General features: G+C 41.5%; 1 long non-coding RNA gene across 1 annotated transcript; it reads left to right on the plus strand.

Annotated features, from left to right (window-relative positions):
• Window positions 1-235: 235 nt before the first annotated feature.
• LOC111530570 lies at window positions 236-10413 on the plus strand. The gene is made up of 4 exons (XR_003309290.1): window positions 236-1096; window positions 1751-1787; window positions 8725-8898; window positions 10246-10413. It is a non-coding gene; the product is annotated as an uncharacterized LOC111530570 (long non-coding RNA).
• Window positions 10414-10419: the final 6 nt, after the last annotated feature.

Here is a 10419-nt window from a genome sequence, read left to right on the forward strand (position 1 = left end):
GTCGCCCAGGCTGGAGTGCAGTTACACAATCTTGGCTCACTGCAAGCTCCGCCTCCTGGGTTCACGCCATTCTCCTGCCTCAGCCTCCCAAGTAGCTGGGACTACAGTTGTGTGTCACCACGCCCGGCTCATTTTTTGTATTTTTAGTAGAGACAGGGTTTCACTGTGTTAGCCAGGATGGTCTCGATCTCCTGACCTTGTGATCTGCTTGCCTCGGCCTCCCAAAGTGCTGGGATTACAGGCGTGAGCCACCGTGCCTGGCCAAAAGCTATATTTCGAATCACATTTGCACACTGGCTCAAGTTAAGCCACAGGAAAGTTCAATCTGAAATTTAGTTACCGTTATAAAAATTGCCATTTTTTTTATAAATGGCATTTATATGCCATTTTTTATATAAGAGCCAGCTAATCAATATTTGAGTTACTTAATCAACAGCAGACTTGGAGTTATATGGATTTGAGAGAGTTTTTAAGAGCCCTCAATTCATTTCCTCAACATTTTGGAACATGTGTTGATAATGTGATAAAACATTTCCCTTTGCCAACAATTGCGGATAATGCGATTGCCTCAAATAAACATAAAAAACAGAAAAACAAAAAACCAGACATCCTGAGTAATATATTCCAGAAATCAGATTGTGCATTTAGTGTTGCTAGGGAGGATTATGCCATTTTGCTGCTCCAAATCATAAACTTTTCATAGAGGAAGTGTTTCCCCAAGGACCAAAGAATCCTTCCTTTTTCCCCATTGTAAATTTACCATGCTTTTTGTCCTAGATCTGTTGTTTTAGGTCAATCATAACCAAAAGATGAATCTTTATGTAGTTATTTCTGTAAACAAAATTTTACTTGTTGATGACTACATTAGTGTTACTAAAACTTGATTTGGCTTTGTAGAGGAGATACATCATTGTGTTGTGAATTTTAATTTCACCTTCTAATAGATTTTGTGGTTTCATTTTACCAGTTTTAATAATGGAACAAGTGTGGTATTTTTAACTATCATACTTAAATTTTGTGTTTAATTTTTCTCTAAATTATATTTAATATGTTTACTTTTCAGGAATTACCCAACTCTGTCTTTTTGGTGATGGAGGTAGGTAGTATAGAAACTTCTGTTTAATTTATTTCCAATTTCTTTTTTTTTTTTTAGATTCTAGCATAAATCTTCGTATTTCAAATCGCTTTTGATTAATGTGAACCTTAAGATTGACAGTAGATAAATTATTTGAATGTTTGTGTTAATAAAGTTGATTCGGTGATCTAGATTCTACTCAAGGAATATAAATTTTTTTTTTTTTTTTTTTTTTTTGAGACGGAGTCTCGCTCTGTCACCCAGGCTGGAGTGCAGTGGCCGGATCTCAGCTCACTGCAAGCTCTGCCTCCCGGGTTTACGCTATTCTCCTGCCTCAGCCTCCTGGGTAGCTGGGACTACGGGCGCCCGCCACCTCGCCCGGCTAGTTTTTTGTATTTTTTAGTAGAGACGGGGTTTCACCGTGTTAGCCTGGATGGTCTCGATCTCCTGACCTCGTAATCCGCCTGTCTCGGCCTCCCAAAGTGCTGGGATTACCGGCTTGAGCCACCGCGCCCGGCCAAGGAATATAAAATTTTAAAAATTTTGAATCTATGTTTTTAGGCTATATTTACATGACATTATATACAAATGATTTTTTTAATCACAATTGAGAATAGATTGAATTAATCTTGAATCACTGTGTTTATTTTCATTACTTTCTCTTTTCTATGTCAGTATTGCAATGGTGGAGACCTCGCAGATTATTTGCAAGGTAACTGTGTGTGTGTGTCAGTGTTCAATAAAGATAGTGCTGCAGCCTGTTTAATTCTAAGAGGTACTTTTGAAATACACTACCCATTTTCTGCTCTTGTATAGAAACATTCAGTAAATATTTGTGTATTTGTTTGACTTGTGATCACTTTGCAGACCAGTTGTTGTTTGTGGTTTTGTTCCTAAGCTTTACTTGTATATAAGTATTTACCTTTTTGTGTGTCTCTCTCTGACAGTGTTTGAGAGATGGTCCTCTCTCAAACCATCTCTCAGGAGAGGAGAAACCCGATAGAATTCAAACCATTTCTCAGGAGAGGAGAATGGTTCTCTCAAATGGTTCTCTCAAACCATTTCTCAGGAGAGGAGAAACCCGATAGAATTCCTCTCCTTCAAAAGTCTTCACTGAGTTGTAGTCCTTTCCATTTCTTTCAAAATAAAAAAAATTATAGTGGAAAAATGTATCCAAGAATGTATTTGTGTGAACATTTCTTGTAATTAAAAAAAGGCAACAAAAAACATTATAAGGCATTAAAGGTAACATTGAAATTATTTTGTGGTACAGAAGTAAGATTTTAGTATTAGATGGTGCTTGAAATTTTGAACCCAAAATGCATACATGTAGGATATGAAGCATTCAGATCAAATTGTGTGCCTCCAGAGTATTTTCTTTTTCTTTCCTTTTTTTTTTTTTTTTGGAGATAAAGTCTTGCTCTGTCGCCCAGGCTGGAGTGCAGTGGTGCATTCTCAGCTCACTGCAACCTCCGCCTCCGCCTCCTGGGTTCAAGTGATTCTCCTGCCTCAGCCTTCCGAGTAGCTGGGATTACAGGTGCATGCCACCATGCCCAGCTAATTTTTGTATTTTTAGTAGAGACAGGATTTCACCATGTTGATCAGGCTGGTCCCAAACTCCTGACCTCGTGATCCGCCGGCCTAGGCCTCCCAAAGTGCTGGGATTATAGGGTGAGCCGCCACACCTGGCCAGTGAAGGCAGTACCTACTTGTTCACCCCTTAAAAGTTGCAAGGGGAATATGCAAAAAGACAGTAAAAGGTTAACACATTCAACCTATAAATAGATTATGGCGTCTGAGCGTGGTGGCTCACACCTATAATCCCAGCACTTTGGGAGGCCAAGGCGGGTAGATCACCTGAGGTCGGGAGTTCGAGACCAGCCTGACCAACATGGAGAAAACTCATCTCTACTAAGAATACAAAAGTAGCTGGGGGTGGTGGCACATGCCTGTGATCCCAGCTACTTGGGAGGCTGAGGCAGGAGAATCATTTGAACCCAGGAGGTGGAAGTTGCAGTGAGCCGAGATCACGACATTGCACTCCAGCCTGGGCAACAAGATGGAAGCTCCCATCTCAGGAAAAAAAAAAAAAACAGATTACGGCAGTTGATGGTAAAGCACTATGGACAATTTACAAAATATAACATAGATATATAGGATAATATAGAATATTGCTAACATTCAGAAGCTGTGTAGAGAAAAATGTAAAGAATACCAGTACTTGCACCCACTACCACCATTTACAAGGGAATTATAGGCTGGGCATGGTGGCTCACACCTGTAATCCCAGCACTTTGGGAGGCCAAGGTGGGCGGATCACTTGAGGCCAGGAGTTTGAGACTAGCCTGTTCAACATGGTGAAACCCTGTCTCTACTAAAAATATAAAACGTAGCTGGGCATGGTGGTGCATGCCTGTAGTCTTAGCTGCTTGGGAGGCTGAGGCAGGAGAATCTCTTGGACCTGGGTGGCGGAGGTTGCAGTGAGCTGAGATCAAGCCATTTTACTCTAGCCTGGGCTGCAGAGCAAGACTGTCTCAAAAAAATCCCCCCAAAATAGAAGAAAGAAATTATAAATACAGTTGAAGCTCCCTGTAAGCCCTTCTGCAGTCCCATTCCTGTCCTTTCCCTAGAGGCAGCCATTGTCCTGAATTTGGTAGTTTAAAAAAAAAAAAAAACTGTCAATTTAGTAAACACATTTCAAAATGTTATTCGTAGATAGAACGCAGTGAGACAGACACTTTCATTCACTGCTGTTGGAAAGGAGTTAAGGTGGAAAGCACCCTGCTCTGCCTTTCTTCACGTCCTTGGTGTTCCTGATGAAGCGCTTTTCTACTTGGGGTCAGACTGAGTGACACCAGCTTACAGCCCGCATTAGAATGTCAGTTGACACCAGCTTACAGCCCTCATTAGAATACCAGTTTTTTTTTTTGAGTCCTGTGGGTCATACCTGTAATCCCAGCACTTTGGGAGGCCCAGACGGGCGGATCACAAGGTCAGGAGATCGAGACCATCCTGACTGACATGGTGAAACCCCATCTCTACTAAAAATACAAAAAATTAGGCAGGCGTTATGGCGGGTGCCTGTAGTCCCAGCTACTCGGGAGGGAGAGGCAGGAGAATGGCGTGAACCCGGGAGGCGGAGCTTGCAGTGTGCTGAGATCATGCCACTGCACTCCAGCCTGGGTGACAGAGCAAGACTCCGTCTCAAAAAACAAAAAAAGAATATCAGTTTTTTCTTTTCTAGAGAGCATGTTGTTAAAAAAAAAAAAAAGAGAATATCAGTCTCATTAGCAACTGTTATTCACCCGTAGAAGCACTATTACAACAGTTTTGTTGAACTCTTGTGTTTGATACTCTAAAGCAATATTGTTAGGAGACTCAATAGTGAAGAGCTTAAGAGCTTGAATGTTGGAGTCAGTCAGGTAAGCATGGTTCTAGCACCAGTGTTTACTCATACTGCTGTATGATTTTGGTTTTATAACTTCTCCCTGGTCTTTCTCTGTCACAGTCTGTAAGGGAATCCCTTGTAGTATGAAAGCACTTTAAAGTCACGTGAAAGAAATTCTGGTCCTTAGAGGAATTATTGAGATCTGCACTGTCCAATATAGTAGCCACTGACCACATTGGGCTCTTGAAATGTGGCTAGTCAGAATCAAGATGTGCTATAAGTGTAAAATGCACAACGGAATTTGAATACTTCATCAGAAGGAAAGAATGATTAAATCTCATTAATTTAAAAATATTTATTACGAGTTGAAATGGTAATATTTTGGATATATTGAGTTAAATATATTAATTATATCTCTTTCTTTTCACCTTTTAAAATCTGGCCACAAGAAAATGGAAAGTTTGATGTGTGGCCACCTTAATATTCGTGTTGGAGAGCACTGGTCTAGAAGGTCTGGAATGTTTAGAAGGTCTAGAATGTCTAGAAGGTTGAATGCCATTGTGTCACAATAGGATCATTTAGTCCTTTAATTTGCTCTTTGAAACAAACACCTTTTACATTTTCTTTCTTTCTTTTTTTTCTTTTTGAGACAAGAGTCTCACTCCATCGCCCAGGCGGGAATGCAGTGGTGTGATCTCGGCTCACTGCAACCTCTGCTACCTGGGTTCAAGCCATTCTCCTGCCTCCGCCTCCCAAGTATGCTACAGGCACCTGCCAGTGTGCCTGGCTGATTTTGTATTTTTAGTAGAGATGGGGTTTCGCCATGTTGGCCAGGCTGGTCTTGAACTCCTGACCTCAGGCGATCCACCCTCCTCGGCGTCCCAAAGTGTTGGGAATACAGGCGTGAGCTGCCGTGCCCAGCCAAAATGAATTTTAAATATACCATCCATTTCAGTTGTCACAATGTAATTTAAGTAAAACATTACAAAAATAAAGTTCTAGTTGTTGATTTGACCTCCCCACTATTATGCAATAATATATATATATTAGCATCTGCAAGAAAGTAGATCTGGAAAAATGCACATCAAATTGTTAACAGTGTTCATCTCCAAAGGATGATTTTTTTTTTTTTTTGAGATGGAGTCTTGCTTTATTGCCCAGGCTGGAGTGCAGTGGCAGGATCTCGGTTCATTGCAAGCTCCACCTCCCAGGTTCAGACTATTCTCCTGTCTCAGCTTCCCGAGTAGCTGGGACTACAGGTGTGCACCACCATGCCGGGCTAATTTTTGTATTTTTAGTAGAGACAGCATTTCACCGTGTTGGCCAGGCTGGTCTCAAACTCCTGACCTCATGATCCACCTGCCTTGGCCTCCCAAAGTGCTGGGATTACAGGCATGAGCCACCACACCCAGCCCCCCGAAATTTTTTTAAATTTTATTTATTAATTTTTGAGATGGCATCTGTGTAGTCCAAGCTGGAGTGCAATGGCACGATCTTGGCTCACTGCAACTTCTGCCTCCCAGGCTCAAGTGATTCTCGTGCCTCAGCCTCCCAAGTAGCTGGACTGTAGACGTGTGCCACCATGCCTGGCTAAGTTTTTGCATTTTAGTAGAGGTGGGGTTTCATCATGTTACCCAGGGTGGTCTCAGACTCCTGAGCTCAGGTGATTCGCTCATGTTGGCCTCCCAAAGTGCTGGGGTTACAGGTGTGAGCTACCATACCCAGCCTTAATTTTTAATTTTTTTGTAGAGGCAGAGTCTTACCATGTTGCCTAGGCTGGTCTCAAACTCCTGGGCTCAAGCAGTCCCTCTGCCATGGCCTCCCAAAGTGCTGGGATTACAGGCATGAGCCACACACTGGGCCATATTTGATAATTTTTAAATCATAAAGTTTTATTTTATTTGAAGATGTTAAGGACATGTAAAACTTGACAGGTCATTAAAATGATTTTAAAACCATAATATTTCACTTGTTCCAAGTATTAATGTTATTTCTCTCTTATTTACAAATGGAAAGGTTATATAGAACACATTCTAAGAATTACATGGACAGACATGCATCACAGATAATTTAAATAGGTACATGGATACTAAATCCTCAGTGGAGGTAAGGAATTACACTTGTGACTTTTAGACTCATTGTAATAAGCTTATTTGCATACTTACTACATTGAAATATTATGTGCAAAGCCCTTTTCTAAAGATTTCATAATTTTTTTCTTTTCTTTTTTTTTTTTTTTGAGATGGAGTCTTGCTCTGTCACCCAGGCCTGGAGTGCAGTGGCGCGATCTCGGCTCACCGCAAGGTCCGCCTCCCGGGTTCACGCTGTTCTCCTGCCTCAGCCTCCCGAGAAGCTGCGACTACAGGCGCCCACCAGCAAGCCCGGCTAATATTTTTGTATTATTAGTAGAGACGGGGTTTCACCGTGTTAGCGAGGATGGTCTCGATCTCCTGACCTCGTGATCCACGCGTCTCGGCCTCTCAAAGTGCTGTGATTACAGGCTTGAGCCACCACGCCCGGCCAGAACATATTCTAAGAATTACATGGATAGACATGCATCACAGATAATTTAAATAGGTACATGGATACTAAATCCTCAGTGGAGATAAGGAATTACACTTGTGACTTTTAGACTCATTGTAATAAGCTTATTTGCATACTTACTACATTGAAATATTATGTGCAAAGCCCTTTTCTAAAGATTTCATAATTTTTTTCTTTTCTTTTTTTTCTTTTCTTTTTTTTTTTGAGATGGAGTCTGCTCTGTCACCCAGGCTGGCGTGCAGGGCGCCATCTCGGCTCACTGCAAGCTGTGCCTACCGGGTTCACGCCATTCTCCTGCCTCAGCCTCCCGAGAAGCTGCAACTACAGGCGCCCACCACCAAGCCTGGCTAATATTTTTGTATTTTTAGTAGAGACGGGGTCTCACCACGTTAGCCAGGATGGTCTCGATCTCCTGACCTCGTGATCCACCTGCCTTGGCCTCCCAAAGTACTGGGATTACAGGCGTGAGCCACCGCGCCTGGCTTCTTTTTAATGTAAATATTTTTTGCTAATCTTCTCTGTACAAATTTTATTATATGTGCTGCTGAAACGAGCAGAAGTTTTCATTATTAAATGGGTTTTATTTAATCATCATGTCAACCTCATGTAGTCTCATGAACTTTTATACATGAGGAAGGTGGGCACAGAGGGATCGTCTTTAGGGTAATACATTCAGTGGAAGACCTAGGAGTTGAACAAAGGCAGCCAGACTCCAAATCAAGCTGTTAACCACAACATGCTCAGGCATACACAGAAATAATGTAGAATTTACTGAATAGGCTGGTCACGATGTTTCTCACTGTAATCCCAGCACTGTGGGTGGCCGAGGCGAGTGGATCACTTAGGTCAGGAGTTCAAGACCAGCCTGGCCAACATGGCAAAACCCTGTCTCTACAAAAATAGAAAAATTAGTTGGGCATGGTGAAACATGCCTGTAGTCCCAGCTACTCGGGAGGCTGAAGCAGGAGAATCTCTTGAACCCAGGAGGCAGAGCTTGCAGTAAGCCGAGATTGTGCCACTGTACTCCAGCCTGGGGGACAGAGTGAAACTCTGTCTCAAAAAAAAAAAAATTACTGAATAATGACTCACTGCTTTCAAATAATGTTCATATCACCTCTTTATAGTGGTGAAATAGGTTAAAACATTTATTCTTAGGTATCTTTAGTTATGAAAGATATTCTAGAGGAATGGGGGATATGGGAGATAAAAGGACAGAGTAGATACAGTAACACAGATTCCTCATAGGTACAGGTAGCAGTAGTATCCAGGTCCCTCTGGTCAAAGATTTTACTTGTTTGTAACTTGTGTTCACATAATGGTTGGAATTAAATATGGACACTTATTCCAGATATTTGACTGATATGAAGGGGAACTTAGCTTTTGGCTTGTAAAGGACATCCGTATTTATTGAGTACCTATGGTGTTCAGAGTCATGTGGGCACCATCAGCAGTAAAAACATGAAGGGAAAAGCAAAACACACAGGTGAAACAAGATGAAAGTGCCCATCAGTTCTCTTTACAACAGGTTGACTACAAGTTTTGAGAAATCTGGTATCTCTTCATCAACGTCAATTATTAAAGTTAAAAATGAATAAATGTGAATACAGATTCTTTATTCCCTTCATGCTGTCCTTTACAACCCAATCCTGTTGATGGAATATGCAGATGGTATTTGATTTTTTGTGCTTAAATATTTATGTGACTCCTTTTGTACCAGCAAAAGGAACTCTCAGTGAAGACACCATCAGAGTGTTTCTGCATCAGATTGCTGCTGCCATGTGAATCCTGCACAGCAAAGGAATCATCCACAGAGATCTCAAACCACAGAACATCTTGCTGTCCCATGCTAATCGCAGAAAATCAAGTGTCAGTGGTATTCGCATCAAAATAGGTAAATGGCCATGTATTGTGTTATGGAAAGGACATTTTTGAAACTATTTTTAGACAACTTTAGCTTTATTGAATGATGAATTTTTTTTTTTTTGAGATGGAGTCTTGCTCTGTTGCCCAGATTGGAGTGTAGTGGGACGATCTCGGCTCACTGCAACCTACGCCTCCTGGGTTTGAGTGATTCTCCTGCCTCAGCCTCCTGAGTAACTGGGATTACAGGCATGCACCACTATGCCTAGCTAAATTTTGTATTTTTAGTAGAGACGGGGTTTCACCGTGTTGGCCAGGCTGGTCTTGAACTCCTAACCTCAGGTGATCTGCCCGCCTCAGCCTCTGGAAGTGCTGGGATTACAGGTGTGAGCCACCACACCTGGCTAACTGATGGATTTTATTGATGCAATTTTGATATTTTTATTGAGATCGTGGAGTTCTCTTAGGTGAATCCTTTACATTATTGACAGTGTCTGCTAAGTCTCAGGCAATGCTGACAGGCCCTTATCAGGAGCTCTAAATATGAATACCTGTGTCTCTCGAGAGGAAAATTGATGTGGTGTGGTTACTGGCAGCAAATTAATAACCCTGTTTCTTTTTTTTTCTTTGAGATGGAGTCTCATTCTGTCACCCAGGCTGGAGTGAGGCATGATCTCAGCTCACTACAACCTTCCGCCTCCCAGGTTCAAGAGATTCTCCTGCCTCAGCCTCCCAAGTAGCTGGGATGCGCAAGTAGCTGGCATGTTCCACCACACCCAGCTAATTTTTTTTTTGTATATATTTTTTTAGTGGGGACGGGGTTTCACCATGTTGGCCAGGCTGGTCTCAAACCCCTGACCTCAAGTGATCCGCCCACCTTGGCCTCCCAAAGTGCTGGGATTATGGGCGTGAGCCGCCACGCCCAGCCATAACCCTGATTCTTTACAGTTCCTAGGCTTTTGACATAGGGATCTCAGAGACCATCTAGTTTAGCCCTTTGCAGTTTTTTTTTAGCAGTACCTCAAAATTATTTGAAACAATAAAAACATAATTGTTCACATTCTACATCTGATATTGATATTTAATGAAAACTGTATTAATGAGCTACTTATTATAATTAGCATTTTCACTTGCAAAGTTTCATGCACCTTGGTTACAAATCTGGCAGAGGAGTGACTTGTACAGTTGACGATTACTACTATTTTTAGCTTGTTGAAATTGAGGTAGCTACTTTTTTCTTTGGTGGACAGTGATATTCAGTAAGCTGTTTATTTTTCACAGTCCTTTGTGCCTTCTTGTGTCTTGAAGAATCATATGATGTATGTTAGGTATCAGCGAAGATATAATTTGCTTTTCTACTTTCTATTTTGTGAAATAGCGGATTTTGGTTTTGCTCGTTACCTACATAGTAACATGATGGCTGCAACACTGTGTGGATCCCCGATGTACATGGTGAGTGAGTTTTTGCATCCTTGTGTGTTTAAAGTGTGGCTCCATAAGCATTGGAATTTAAATATAATGCTTGCTTCCAAATAAGATGTGATCTTACATA

This window comes from Piliocolobus tephrosceles, unplaced genomic scaffold (assembly GCF_002776525.5).
Source record: "Piliocolobus tephrosceles isolate RC106 unplaced genomic scaffold, ASM277652v3 unscaffolded_45375, whole genome shotgun sequence".
NCBI lineage: Eukaryota > Metazoa > Chordata > Mammalia > Primates > Cercopithecidae > Piliocolobus > Piliocolobus tephrosceles.